Source organism: Dromaius novaehollandiae, chromosome 2 (assembly GCF_036370855.1).
Source record: "Dromaius novaehollandiae isolate bDroNov1 chromosome 2, bDroNov1.hap1, whole genome shotgun sequence".
Classification (NCBI taxonomy): Eukaryota; Metazoa; Chordata; class Aves; order Casuariiformes; family Dromaiidae; genus Dromaius; species Dromaius novaehollandiae.
Genome location: NC_088099.1, coordinates 32,647,332 through 32,662,725, shown reverse-complemented (window position 1 = coordinate 32,662,725; position 15,394 = coordinate 32,647,332). Strand labels below are relative to the sequence as shown.

Below are 15,394 nucleotides of genomic sequence, written 5' to 3'. Positions count from 1 at the left end.
GCCGGGGGCTGCGGGGCGAGACCCCCCTCGGCGGGACGGTGCCCCCCCCAGGCGGCAGGTCCCCGCGCGCCGCGGCCTCCCGCCGCCGCGGGGCCGAGCCCGACCCCGAGCCCGACCCCCACCCGGGGAAGATGGCGGGGCGGGGGCTCGGCGCCGCTGCCGCCCGCCGCCCGGCGAGGGGCGCGCGAGCCCCCCGCGGCCCCGCCAGGGGGCGGGGCGGGGCGGGGCGGGGGGGGCCGGGGCTGCCGCCGCCGCTGCCGGCTCCACTGGCGGGGCGGCGGCGGAGCGGGAGGCTGCGGAGGTAACAACGCCGCCGCCGCCGCGGAGGGCTCGCTGTCGCCCGGCCGCGGCTGAGGGGGGCGCGGTGCGTGCTGCCGCGGTGCGTGTGTGGCCCCGCGGGGCCCGGGCCCGGCCCCAGCGCGGGCGGGCGGGGGCGGGCCGGGCCGCGGGGCTGGGCGCGGCGGGGCCGGGGCGGCCCCGCGGGGCGAGCGGGAGGTGCCGCCGCCAAGTTGGGAGCGGCGGCGGCGGGGCCCCGTTGCCGGCTGTGCCAGTGCCGCTGGCCGGGCTGCGGCGGGGCTGGGGGTGGGGGGCTGCGCCGGGCGCCCGCGGCGGCTCCGCGCGAACTTGGGCAGCGCCCGGAGCCGGGGCCGCGGCGGCGCGGGGGGTGCGCTCCCCACACCATTAGCCGCGGTAATTGAGCGTTAATGCTGTGGTGTTTTATTCCTTCTCGTTTGCAGACAAAAGCACATCGGAGGCATCATCAGGGAGTAATTTGATAATATAAAGTCATGAATCGAAAACACTAAACTATGCTCAGAACTCTGACAACATAAAGCGTGGGGCAAAATAGCCTCATTTGCTGTGTACTATCTGTCTTTTATAAGTCTGTTTACCGTCGTTTGCACAAATGAATAGTTATTCTGGTAGGAAAAATACTTGATGTTTACAGATTTGTTAAAAAAACTAATAGGTGTTGGCACCATTTGCTATAAAAAGTGATTCAGAATATAAAAGCAGGATCGTAACGACGGTACATTTTACTGAATGAAATTCCTCTGCAGATAAAGCCATAATGTAAATTAGATTCTTTCAGCTAGCTACTTACTTCATCTTCATGAATGCTGCACAGTTATTTACTTGGGTAAATGCCGTAGACGGCCGGGAAGGCGGGCAGAGGTGCCCTCCCGGCTCCTTCGGCGAGCGGCGCTGGGTTTGGCGGCCGCGGCGCCTCGCTGCGGCGGGGGCGGTCGGTGGGGAGCGCGGCGCGGGCGAGCCCCGGGGCTGGGCAGGGGGTGCGCCCGGGTGGGGGGCTGCCTGCGCCGGGGGCTGCGGGATCGCCTCTGTCTGCAAGTAGGTGGTGTGCATTTAACAGATACAGTGTGAAGACTCCGCAGTTTGTGTGTATTTCAGGCTCCTATACGAGGGTACAATAGTATGAATGCTGTTGATCAAATTTTAATATTTTTTCCAGTTTTTAAATTTTGATTAAGGGTGATATTTTGGTCATTTGTGGCAGAGTTTTGTTTATTATTGGTGGGAGTGGAAAAGATTGTAAAGGTCTTTAAGGAGTTAGGTTTTAAAATTACAGTTTTCATAGCGCTGAGATTTTGTCTATGGTTGAGGCGTGCTTAATAGTATTTTAGCAAAATACATACGACATGAAATATGACAGGCTGAATTATTAGCAATCTGTTTAATACATATATCAGTTTTATTTCCTGTCTTTCTTCAAAGTGTGAAGTAATGTCATAGATTCTGAAAAGAAAATATTTAATGGACCAACACAAAATATGGCCTGAGGACTATGCTGGATCCCAAGCATGTCCTCTAGTACAGTAATAGCCCAAAGTGAGAAAAGTCGCTGAGACTACTTTCTGGCTTTTACCTTTGGAAGAGTTCTCATGAGGAAGTTTTTAACGAGCATAGGTTAATTATATGTAACATTACAGTTAACTGAAGGAATTGAACGCAGTGCAAGAGCCTGTGCGTGTGCTACAAGCTGATTTAAGGGAAAGTGGTATAAACTACAATGTAAGTTTAGACTTACTGAGCTGTTGTGGGAGAAGCTGCTACGTGGACATGGCTTATTTGCAGTTTTGGTTATGCCATTTGAGAGGAGTTTGAAGCAAAACTGAAAAAAGTTGCTCTTAAAATAGAAGCATCCAGGGTTTTTTTACCCAAGAAGACTGGCTTTGATTTAAAATATTAGTTAAATCTTTATGAACCAAGCCCGAAGAGCTTGATGTGTCAGCACCACTCTACATCTGATTTAAAGATCAGAGAAGGTTGATCCTCAGCTTTTTGTATACGTAAGCTACCAGAAAAATACATTTTGCTAGACTAAGGGTTGCAGGATTAGGTTCCTGTATAATAAATCTCACCGTAGTTTTAATAAACGAGAGTGGTGACGAGTACAGAATCTGCCAACCCTGGCTGTTGTTATTTTATATCTAAATGTGCTGCTGAACAGTGTAAAAGCTAGCTCCGAAGTGGATTTTTGCACTTTGGGTCTACCTTACTAGCCAAATCTGCGTTTATATGATTCTCTTCTGCATCTTCTGGCAGAGCTGAGGAGTCTTGCTATCCACTTATATTTTCAGGCTTATTCACCCCAATAGAAGTGGGTGAAAGCATCACCAGTACACTTGAAAATCGAGTTCTGTAGAGTTATGGAGGTAGTGAGACTTCCAAGGGCTGCTTCACCATTATGCCTTTTTAGTTTTCTGCTTAAGTAGTTTTGTCTGCATCTGTATTAAGTGTTTTATTGATGTAAGGATACTAGCCTGTTTCAGGGGTAATGCATCTCTGGTGTGGGCAATGGATATAGAAGAGTCTTCTATATCCTCACACGTCTCCATGTTTCTGTGTAATGAAATGAATTATTCTAGCAAATTCCCAGTTAGGAAGTGCCCCTGTACGCATGTGTGCATTGGCGTTTGGGCCAGATATGTCTGAAGGGGATCGTCTGTCTTCACGCTTCTGTCTGATACGAATGTGCTGGGAGAGGTAGGTAGTCCACAAGGACTTTGTTTATACTTCTGTAGATTTATGCATAGGTAAAGTTAGAGTAACATAGGATTGAATCAGAGCTGTGCTAGTACTTGTATTTCTTGTAAGAAATACCAGTATTTTCAAGATAAAGATCTAATTTTCCACTCCCCTGAGCCTCGGGGCATGATTCTCCTCGGGTGCATCGTGGAGAGCAATTTAAGAAGCTGCAGCTTCTCAGTGGGATGCAGTGCAAAGTCAGGCCAGTGTTCATCCAGCTTTTGTGAACAGTTATGAAGTATTTTTGTTGTGGTGCAAGTTCTTCTAACACTTCTCAACTAACAGTTCAGGCATGAAACATTAATATGTTCTCTCCAGTTTCATAACCTGTTGATTCAGCAGTATCTTGTAGCAGTGAGCTCCATAGTTATCTGCATTTAATGTGCTGTCTTTCAATATCATTGACTCTGTTCTTGTTGATGTATTAGGAGAGCCAGCAGTTACTGAAATATCCCAATATAGCTTAGCTGATCTTAACTATAATAATGGAGTTTATTATAATACATATTGTAAATACCAACTATTGTTTAAGCTTAGGCAAAACCTGGAAAAGTTCTAAGTCAAATTTTGCTTCTTGGTAGGTGGTGTTCTAATTAAATATTTGACATTATAGGAGACAGTCTTTACGAGTCTCAAGATACTAATGAAATGTCAGTTAAATCATATTTCCTTCCTTCAAAGCAGTATTCCATTTGCTACAATACTGGGAAATCTTTAAGGATTGAAGAGTCATTTAACTTTTTATTCTCCATAATCAAGAGTTTATTTCATATTCAAGGTAGATAGCTTGGAAAAATGCTGAACATGACAGAAGTACAGGCATATAAAAACAGAATGAGGTCCACTGGGAAAATGCCATATGATCATGAAATACAGGAAAGTGTAGAGAATTTGTAGAATAGATAGTTACCTGTAAGGATCTTTTTTATAGAAGCTACTCATGTTAGTGAAAGCAAAAAGAACTTCATTTGTATTGAATATTTATTTAGTTTGTTGAAGTAATATTTTGGAGGCTTTAGATTTATCTTCTCTACCAGCTGAAATTCACATCTTCCTTGTATCTTTGACACAGTGAGCTTATTCCTGCCGTCTTTGATTACGGCCATATATGTTTTTGTAACGTTCTTTAGCGAACGTGTAGGGTAGTAAATCCTGTTATACTGCATGTCTAATTTATGACTTTTTAGCAATTATGGTAAGTCTGCTGACCTCTCAGATCAGAATTAAAATAATTTAGATATAATTAAAATATGCCAATATTAATGAAGTTACTGATGAAATGCATATGAGCTCATTCAATTTCTCTTTTCACTAGCTTTTTTTGGGATATTTTCATTTTGAATATAGCATGCAAGCTGTTGCTAATTAGAGTGGCACTCTGGAGGTGGTCTCTCTGAAAGCTAAATGGAGAGAATAGGGCGAAGAAAGGGAAGGGGGAAAAAAAACTTGGAGAAGTAGAAGTGCCAGACTGGGAGGTGTTTAGAAGCTTTGCACATAGAGTGGGTTTTGTCTTTCGTATTAGACAAGTAATGGCAAAACCTTTCCAGGTCATGTGCAAAACTTCTGACTTGCGTTGAATCCTGTGCTGAGGTATGCTTCTCTGTTGCGTACAGGCACAGGGGCGTCTCTTGAGAGAGGCTGTAGTTTCTCTCCTATTTCTAGTGCAGTGCTACAGCTTGGCTCCAGCTTCAGAGATCTGGCATGGGGAATTGATAAATTGCAGTACAGGGCTGGGAGCACGTGCATTTCCAATTTTGCAGCAGGTTAGTAGGAGAGGTGCCATTGATTGTATCACCATACACCAGCTCTGGCATGTTTGCCCTGGCTTTTCTCTCACGGATGCAGAGTGTTACTTGCACCGATGTATGTTATTGTTATTAAACTGCTAAAGGCTTATTTATTTTGGATATGTCTGTAATATGGAGAATTCTGCTTATGGTTCATATGCTGTATGGACAAATGGATATACACATGTATTTATATAAATATTTTCATATATATTTATGTAAAAGCAATTTTGTGCTATTACATGGAGCTTCCACAGCTGTTAAGGTGGCAGGATTTGAACTTGCACAACATAGTGTTAAGGTCCAGGGCAGATGACTGTTGTCCAAATACTTGGCAGTCATGATTCTGAAGGTTTTTAGGTCTTTTCTACGTAGATATGAAAAAGCTGCTCCCTGCGGCAGCAATATGTAGCAATATAATAGAAAACAAGCCTTAAATGAATGATAAATTGAATCTTTATTAAACCCATTCTTGCATATGGGGAGCATTCTATGAAGTTGTGCAGCAAGCTACCTTCCGTGGGTGTGTGATGAAACCCGATTCACCCCCTGTGATGGCATGCTTTGCACTGCCAGGCACGGAGAAGTGCTCTCTCTGCCCAGTAGATGTAAGAGCATCTTTCTTTTTTGTCCTTCCTCTTGCCTCTGTTGTGACCTACCTCTAGATTCTCTACAGATGCTTTGGAATTGATGTTGTCAAGTGAATGGCATGTACTGCTCACTTTGTCAAAGTAATTCAGTACATTGCATGACAATACCTACTTAAAATATATGTATTTCCTTTCCGTAAGAGGAGGTGATTTAGCCCATGGTATTGATACGTGCAGATATTTTGGCATTAGAAACTACTTGGGAATTTAATGTAGAAAAAACCGTAGATGTAATTAATAAGAAAATTCTGCTTTTTAAAATTTTTCCATTCAGAGTTCAAAGAAAAGTCAAAGGAAGTTACAGATCATACGTCTTTTATTTTTTTCTGGGGTCAACTACAGGAAGTTATATAGCTGCATTTTAAACCACATTTAATTTTCTTTAAATATAGATGTTTCTTCATTGAGTTGCTTTTAACAAATGGTATTCTGGAGCGATCTGTGTTTGCATAATCTGCGATTTCACTCATAAAGCAACACATTCTCCTGTTGAATCCTTTGTGTTGCTCCTCTGAGGAGTTCTGTTTGCAGAAGAACTTACTTTGAGATCAGAAAGTAAGGTAGCTGACCTGCTTAGTATGTTAGGTGAGCTGTGAAGCAATACTGTTTGATCAGGGTGAAATATGTGAAAGACTTTGTTGCATTTTTGTAAATATTTTAAAGAACTTGAACTTGGAGCAGCCAGCTTGTTTCAGCCATCAATGGATGCTAATATTTTAGCTCAAATATTTCCCTTTAAAATATTTTGGTGGGAGAAGAAATGGGTTACTTTGCAGGTTTACTGTATTAATTTGCAAGTTTACTTCTCCTTAAGATGTGGTTTTGCCATCTTTTCTCATGCAAAATTTATGTTGACCTCAGTGGCTGTAAAATCTACTTCTTTGTGGAAAGCTTCTTACAAAGAAAAGAATATTAGCTATACTATTAGCACTCTTGTTTATATTATAGTACTGCACAGGTGGTATTTGCTGTCCCCCAGATCGCTCCCTTGCTCATAATCCCTTATCCTGAGGGAGGGGAAGTGAATGAATAAAGGTATATTACGATAAAATGTGATGTTGAACAGGAGTCAGTGGTGCATCTTCAGCAATGGAGGCTTATGACACAGTGAGCTGCTTGAGCAAGAGCGTAGCTTGAGGTTGAAGGGAGTGATTATTCCTTCTCTGTGTGGTGGTTCCTGGAAAGCCGTGTCCAGTGCTGGGCCCCCAGTACATGAGAGGTATGGTCAACCTGGGGAGAGCCCGGAGGAGGGTTGCTCAGGTCTTTGGGAACTGGAGCACGTGGCCTGTGAGGAGAAGCTGAGCAGCCCAAGTTTGCTTGACCTGAAGAAGAGAAGATGAAGGTGAATTGCTGTCTTCAAGTTTTCTAAAGAGCTGTTATGGAGAAGAGAGAGAGAGGGAGACTCTTCTCTGAGGTGTACATGCCGAGGTGTGCAACTGTCACAAGTTGAAAGGGGGGATTTTGACTGGGCATTAGGGGAAAAAGATTAACAGAATGGTTAAGCACTGGACCAGGGATCTGAGGAGGCTGTGGGATCTCTGTCCTTGGAGATTTTCAAAACTGGACATGACTCTGAACAACTTGATCTAAATTTGACGTTAGAATTGCTTTGGTCAGGGAGTTGGATTAGGTGATCTCTGGAGGTCCTTTCCAACCTAAATTACTCCACTCCTGTAAGAAGACTTCCCATGGAGTCCACTGCTTCTTCTGCTAAGTAATTCTTTCTAAGTATATTCTTGATTCTTTGATTGTAGGGTCAGAGAAGCCTTTTGTGTAGCACCCATGTCCAATGTAACTTAAAGTAGAAACAGTTCAGTAAGGACCATGTCCAAAGGGAGCAACTTTAAGCTGCCTATGGGGTAAAGTGCTTCTACAGACCTGCTGTGATTAGTTGCAGTCTTGCTGCTATGTGTTGGGAATACAACACATGGACAAATACATTTAAAGCATTTCAAGTCATAGTTTTCACTGGTTTAACCCTATTCAGTGTAGGTGAGTTCTTTCCAACTCTGAGAAAGAATGTAACATGATTCAAAATGGCTGTAATAGTTTTGTGTAAGAAAAAAGTGTGTTTTCTTTCTTTTTTTTTTCTTTTTTCTTTTTCAATATAACATCTGATGAAACTCTCTAAGATCATTTGTGGATATGTTCTTTGGGCCTGATTTGACTGGAGTACTTTCTCTTACTCTTTTTGATTGAATATTCACCATTGTTAGTTGTGGCATCATGTTTGGACTATCTGTGTTACCATCACTTCGTCTTTCTCTGTTAGACTTGTGCTAAGGGTGACAAAATGACAACGCTTCTTGTCTTAGACATCTGTATGGAGTCCCAATGGCATCACCGAAAATGCCCATAGATTTTGGCCTAATGACTGCAGATTTTCTTGAGTCAGTGATAACCAAATAATCTATATTATATGGATCATGAACATTATTTATTCAAGCAGTATTTCACTGAAATAGCATGAACTTTGCATATTGATGCCTATAAGGTTCAAACCAGAAGATTCAACAGCAGAGAAGTTTATGCTTACTTGTGGGAGAAGGAAGGAGAAATGTATCCAGAGTTAAACACCCCTCCCCACAAAAAACTAATGGTGCTTTGTAAATGACATTAAATGCTTTTACCCATACTTGGGTTCAATATGCTAGCTGTAATTCAGGCTTAAAAGTTGGGAATCCAGTTCAGCTTTTCAGAAAGACCATCAGAGAGAGAGTGTAATCTGCAGCAGTGTAAGTAGATACTATCAATCCAGACTGCTGTATACTCTCTGTGGGCTGGATTGTGTGTGGCCTTTCTGCAGAGGTACAATGGACTTGTATAAAAGCTTGAATAATTGCTGTCTGCACTGTGTAGGATGCACGGACTTCAGTATCTCTTCTCTCCAGGGGCTGCCTACCTGTACAGGCCACAGAGTGGGAACGAAGCAACAGCACGTGGAGGAAGGCAGGCTGTTGCTTGAAAGGACATAGTGGAATACTGACTTTAGGGAGGAGGAATGTCATCTTCTACTCCCAGTAGAGAAGGAAAGCTGCAGCTTTGCATTCTGGCCCTTATCTCGAGCCGCACTTTTGTCTTTAATATTCTTAATAAAACACATTTTATAGTGTTGCGATTTGAGCTTTTCAGCTGTAAGTCAGACTTTCAAAAGACCTGAGAGTGACTTGGTAGTGAGAAGATATAAGAAGTTTTGAATCCTTTTTAGTAGCTTTGTGTATTTAGATCATACTCAGGATGTGTTTTTCAGCATGCTCCATATTAAAAAAGAGAAAGAATTTTTCTTTTAATAAAAGCTGAAATACATGAGTTGTTGTTGATGGAAGCTTAAGAAAAAGACCAAATACCACTAGATTCAGATGAGAAGTATGGGGGAAGCTTTCTCCGTTTTAACAGGATTATGGTATGGAAATAACCTTCTGATAGGTCTGTGTTTTTGGTTTTTTTTTTAATACAAAGTCAGTCTGTTGTGGTTGGATTTTATGAAGCCTAGTAACTGGTCAATATTGGTAAGTAGGTATCATTGATTTAGCATATTTCCTGATTTGGGAATCAAGCTGATAAGTGTTTTCAAAGTAATATTACAAGTCCTAAAGGCTGGACAAGGCAGAGCACTTCGTTAGTTCTGTACTCAGTTTTGTAGCGCCGCTGATACTTCAGAGAAATTCAGAGTTGTCCTTTGTGGCTGGAGGTTTTTCCACTTTGATAAAGTCTGGCAGTTCTTCACAGAAGATGAAATAGGACATACAGAGTAATATACATATATGTGTGTGTGTGTCTGTGTGTGTATATATACATATATATGCATAAATTTTATTTCTTTTAAGCACACTTGACATCTTTCTCTATTGTCCTGCTTTTCTTGTTGGGGAGGAGGGGGTTGAGAGGAACAGTGCCCTTTTGGAACAAAAGGATTGGTGGAGGTCACATTACTGAAATCTTGCTGAAATTCATTTCCCTTTTAAAAAAGGAGATAGAATTTTGTCGTTTTCATAGTTCGGTTGCAAATATATTTCAGCTTTTTTCAAAGTTATGTTAAGTAAGTGAGGGGAAGTTGTTTGCATTTGTTCAGTGTTGTTGCAAACGTAGCTGACCAGCCCTGAAATTCCCTTAGGTGTCCACAGGGGTTTCTGGCACGGACTTTCCCTGGAGCTGGGATTGAGGAGATGCTTTGTTGCAATTGATAGGGGTGTTCATTGGGAACAGGAAGAAGGCTTGTCACAGGGTGGAGTAATCCGTGTTCAGAGACTTCAGAGGAGCAACATTCTGGTTTTTGATTCTCGTTTGTGGATACTGAAGATAGCGCTAAGATCTTCTCTGATTTTGCCCTGAGTATCATTGTTCTGGTGGTGAGCGTGTCTGCCTTATTCCTTCAAAATTATACTTTATAACTGCTCTTTCCTCTTGTTCTTCTTCCAGGATGTCAAACTGGCTTTGGTCCATGAAAACCACCGCAGTGTCAAGCTCCCTCTAACTTCTTTCCCGTTCTCAGGAGCAAAGGTACGGTTAAGGGGTAAGTTTAAATCTACTTGTAGAATTCCCTGAAAGAAATGGAGGTTTTAATTAGTGCTCTCTCCTTTGCAAGGCAGTCTCTGGTGCTTTTCTTCCTTTAGAGCTGCTGGGTCCATGACAGCAGGTTATCAGCAACAGAGAAAGGGAAGTCCAAAGGAGTAGAGTCGCTTTGAAAATACAGCACAAAGTTAATGAATAGAGCACTTACAGGGAAAGTACCAATGCACACTGTATCAGATAAGCACTTTAAAAATGAAAAGTGCCCTCCTGTTGGTCTGTTCTCCTTTTAACTGTTCTCTTTGAAAATATAATTGGAATCATAGTTAACCTATGGAGATAAAATATGTTTTTGGTAGATAAAGTTGAAATAATACACATTTAGCAATTGGGAGTGTTGGTGGGAATACTAGCTGCATGTAGAAATGAACACAAATTCCCATTTCCTTGTTTCATCCTAAGGGCAAAGTACCCTTGGTGCAAAGCTCGGGGGACCTATGTACTCATTAGCAGATGGAGGGGAACATTAATCTTCTATCCACAAACCTGCCCCAGCACACAGGACAGGGAGCATCTCTGTTGTGAGGTTTGTTAGAGATTGTGTTAAACATGATAGCATAGTTTGTAATCACAGTACCAGCCACTGTTACTGCTCATTGGTGTGTATTCTTGATACTCTGGGTCTCTGGATTTCACTTTTTGTATCCATGCATAATGGAGTCTTGACAGAGCAGTATTTCTGCTTCTTGAGATGTGGGCAAAAGCTTTCTGCTTTTTGAGATGTGGGCAAAAGCTTCTTCCAACTCTCTTAAACTTGCTGTAACTTCTAGGGTATGTTAGGATATACTTAAGTGGTTTTTTGTTTGTTTGTTTGTTTGTTTGATTTGTGCATAGCGAGAAATGTAGGCTGCTTCTGTATCTTTCAAAGTCTTTCTCATTTGGCAGTAAGCTAGGAGACAGGCATGGTTAATGAGGTATCTGAGCAACACATTTTTATGGGAGCATAGTTTAAGGTTAGCAGTATGTCCAGTCTCCAAACTGCCTAGTGAATATTCTGTATTTGGAAACAAATGCCAGCTGGCAGTGGTTAAGGAGTGCATGCTTATTCTGTTCATGATAGCCAAAACATGCTCCCTGCTGTGTGTTTTTGGCAGCTTTGCACTGGCAGTATGTCTCAAATGCCAGTTGCATGTCCTCTTTCTTCCTTGTAAGTGTGTCCCATAAGGCATGATTTAGCCTAAATAAAAATGTGCCTCTGTTAGATTTGATAACATATGGGAGGAAAGAGACTGCATACTTTTGAAAATCAAAGTCTTCCTGAAACACTTGTGGTATATTATTTCCACAGTGGGGGGGAAAAAAGTGAGATGATAATGATGTCCTACTATAATCTGTGGCAAACTGGCCTTAAATTCCTGAAGACTTTTTTTTTCTTTCTCCTTTTCTTTTTTATTTTTTTTTTGGTGACAGCTATTCTTAGGCAAGCTACATTGAAAAAATTGAATGCTTTATTTTCATAGGGCTAGGTGCAGTTTGGGGCCTAAAGTATCCACATTTTTTTGAAGTTTTTTTGAATCTGTATAACTCTGTGGTCAGTGTATTAATTTAAATATCAGGGTTTGAACCTAGTTATCACCTCTTTAATTTCTTATTTGTTGAATGGCTTTAAGTGAATAAATGTCTAAAATAAGTGTTGTATTTTATTAAAAAGATGGCTGATTACATGTGGGCAGCCTGACTTTTACGATCAAGTATTACAAATGTGCTTAGCTAAATTACCTGAAGTAGTTGGTGAGTTGTGATACATTGGATGCAAATTCTTAAGAATCTTAAGTAAAAGAAACCCAGTCTATGCTTCTTTTGTCATTTTTATCACCAGTAATAGTGTGACAGTTTAAAAAAAGGAGGGCGGGTAGGCAAGAATTTTGCCATTAGACTGATAACAACAGGCTTTTCAGTGCAGTACCTGAACAGCTGCATTCACGGTCAAGTCAACACCAGGATAAGTAACCTGTGGCTACAACTTGGGCATAGAAATACTCTTGTATTTAAGTTCCGTATTGGTTTTTCTTCCATGAGGTCTTGCACCTTCTTTGTTTGCAGCAGATCGTGATATTTGGCAAGGTGATAATTCTCAGACAACTGAAATGCCTTTTTCTTTTCTAAACCAACGAAATTCTTTTAAGATCTGGTAAGATACAGAAGTCCAAAAATCAGTTTCTCTTCTCTCACTTATGTTCCTTTAGAAAAATGTTGGCAATCTGCCAAAATCACCAGCTTCTCCAAAGCTGTGATGACACAGCTGCTAAAGCAGGGGAGAGGAGCAGTGCCACTTGGAAAACACTAGTTTTGTAGGCACAATACTTCCCTGCTTCTGTTGAAGCCTGCCTTCAGTATTTAGTGCACCCATTGCCCACTCTGTGGGTAAGTGGATAAGAAAAACCTTCCTTTCCCAGGTGTGAGTAGGGGAGTGGGATAAGAAAGAAGGCCTTACAGTGACTTTCTTGAGCCCATGAGCTTACCTCAGCAGCCTGACATTAGTGTTGCGTAGCAGTGTTATGTTTCTCTTGGTGGTAAGAGGGACTCAGTTCAGCTGCTTTCAACTGCCACTCTAAAAGGGGTGCAGGTCATCTTGTAAGTTCTTTGTCACATCTGTCAGCCCAATGTGTCCTGGTTATCCAAGGGTACCTGAAATTGCACTGGGCATCTGTGTTTAGCCAACTGTCATGGTTATCTGTGCTGTATGAAGTTGTGAGAGTAAAACCTTATTGTCATCAGTGATTGAGAAAGCACTGTTGCACATAGGCTAACTTAAAAGACTAGGATACAGCATGTCAGAAAAGCATTTTGGAAAGCAGTTAGCAAAGTTAAATGCTCAGAAGTTATGAAATGTCAGATTTATGATATTTTATTGAGTACCTCTAGTTACAGAGAGAGAGATCTTGCAACTAGAATTTTATCGCTGACCACTTGAAGACTATTATATTAAAAAAAAAGTGTAGCATGGTCATATTGTTTAGTAAGTAGCATGAAGGTATTGAGTGAATACAAGGTTCAGAATGTTCATAGAAGTCAATACTGATGTATTATACACACACAAGAGAGAAATTTTTGAACTGATTCTCTTTAAATTCCACTTTAGCTAAATATGTTTGCGTTATAGAAACTTAATGCCAATTCAGAGCTGCAAGAATTAAGCATATGTAACACGACTGATTTCAGTGACGTTTTTCCCATTTATGCTAACATTGAATTCTACCTCTAATCTAAAAGCAAGTTCTCTAAAAGTTCTGCCAGCACAGTTTTGTCCCAGAACAGCTTTGAGGTGTGCCAGCAGCGTTATTTCTTTTGCACTATAGGAGCAGCTCTAGTTACATGCCAAAGTAATACTGTTTTATTTTTAAACTGAAAAATAAATGAAAACCTATGTAGAAATGGAAAGTTTCTTGAATGCCAGATTATGACCAATTTACTCCCATTAGAACCGATAGGACCACTCTTACATCTGTCTTCATAGTATTAGGAGGTTCACAATGTGGGGAAATAATGGAAAAAATGAGTGCAAGAAACACGCAGGAAATCTGCCAATGTCCATGTCTTTTTAAATGAATTATTGTGAACTACTTGCTGTGAGATGTGTTTTATGCAGCTAGCTGATTAAATCTGATTTCTGTTCTAACCAGCCAGCCTCCATCTAAAAAGTGCTATTCTATGGGAAATGTGTACTTAAATATTCTCAATATAAGCGTTTTCTAATTTTGTTTAAAATTTTCATTCCTAAAACAGTGGAGGGATTTGTCTGTCAGCCCTCTTACCTCCCTGCTTTCCTTAATAGCTTCTAAAATTATTGTTTAGTGTAAATTAAATTTTTAAAAAGTTTATTCCAGTGAGATATGGGTGATAACAGAATCAGAGGCTTTGGCAATGAGAAATACAATAGTCAAGGAGAGATTGGGTTTGTTCTAAGAGCGTCTTCCTCAGACATGAGCTCTAGTAAAAAAGGGCCAGATGCTTTGCCTCCAGCCATCAGATCCTTTGAGGGTTTTGAGAAGAAGCTCTGGTGATTTCAGGCAGCAGTTGACTTTCAGCTGGTATGAAAAGGACCTAACAGGTATGTTATGATCTCATCGTTCCACCATAAATAGGATGCAGAAATTTGCATTATTAATCAAGAGAACTTTCTAAATGAATCTCACCTAGAGTCTGAACTTGATCTTGAACTGAAGTCTGCTGAGCAGTTATAGAGATAAGTGTGATCAGGCTGAGCTTTCGAAATACGATTAATAGTAAAGGAGACATCAGTCCCCATATCGCCTTTTTGGAATCGTATTCAGCCAGCTAGTATGGATTAGCAAGAAGTCTAGGAAGACCTGAGATGTTCACTAGTACTCATAGCTGAACAGTTGTTTTCGATATTCCACTGGACAGCTGCAGTCCTGCAAACCTGTGGTGTAGGGATAGTATACTGCTTAGCACAGCTCCTGGTGTGCTTGACAGTAAGCTGTTTATAGACCAGTGCAGCTAGGGGCCATTACACTGTTGAGACACGGAGTTTTATCAGCACTGCTGGCAGCGCACCTCTTAGGGAATGCATGTTCTTTGAGCCTGAAGCTGTTTGTAGGATTGCAATATAGTAGTGCAAATTTATTTTGGTTTGGTGAACTGCCTTTTCTTGGTATCTGAGACTGTTGATCTGGGTGGTACAATCCTGTAGACAACTTTGTAGTCTGCAGAACAAAAGCCTTAGAATTCCCTGGCTTTTATATGAGGAACTGAATTCACCTTGGGCAATCTGCAGTTCTTTATAGACTGGAAAATGAGCATGGTGTATTCATGTTCTGAGTAGGTATCCTATTAGGCCAGATGGCACATTTTATGTATAAGCCTCCTGCTTTTTCTGTCCACAGTGCTTTTGGTGATGGAGTTGTAGTACTTCCTCTGCTTGCATTAGTATGTAATATTTACTACTTTTATCTCAGTAAAGATGGATCTTCACCTTGTACTTGAAAGCAGTTGACAGTCTTCCTCTGCATGCTTTTAGGAGGACATAGTCTGCCCTCCTATTTCTAAGTACTTAAGTAGGAATCTTTGACTGTAGGAATCTCATTGGTAAATGACAGAGCTTTCCATAAATTAGCTTTCTTTTTTTCTGAAGCCTGAAATGGCCTGTATCTTTAAATTTTGGAAAGAAGATGCAGGTTATTTAAAGGCACAAAAAAGCAGTTAGGCGGTGAGGTCTCACTGACATCAGTAAGAATTTGGTCCATAACTCTTATTTGTATCCTTGAAACAATCTTAAATTTTACTTATTGAGTATGGTGGATATTTAAGGAGGTGTCAGAGAAGCTACTTTCTACCATTTGGTTCTATAATTATAAATACACTGACTTCGGTATGAGA

At 41.3% G+C, this 15,394-nt stretch overlaps 1 protein-coding gene across 7 annotated transcripts in view; it reads left to right on the top strand.

The window, feature by feature from the left end:
- Positions 1-229: 229 nt before the first annotated feature.
- Positions 230-15,394, top strand: part of RARB (retinoic acid receptor beta) — a 335,559-nt gene continuing 320,394 nt past the window's right edge. For 2 of the 7 annotated variants that reach the window (XM_064506168.1, XM_064506170.1), the window contains exons 1-2: positions 230-301; positions 9,905-9,985. The gene's annotated coding sequence lies outside the window, so the exon portion shown is untranslated. Of the gene's footprint in view, positions 302-346; positions 380-9,904; positions 9,999-15,394 lie in introns of those variants that run through there. The other 5 variants (XM_064506167.1, XM_064506169.1, XM_064506172.1 and 2 more) reach the window with 4 other exon arrangements.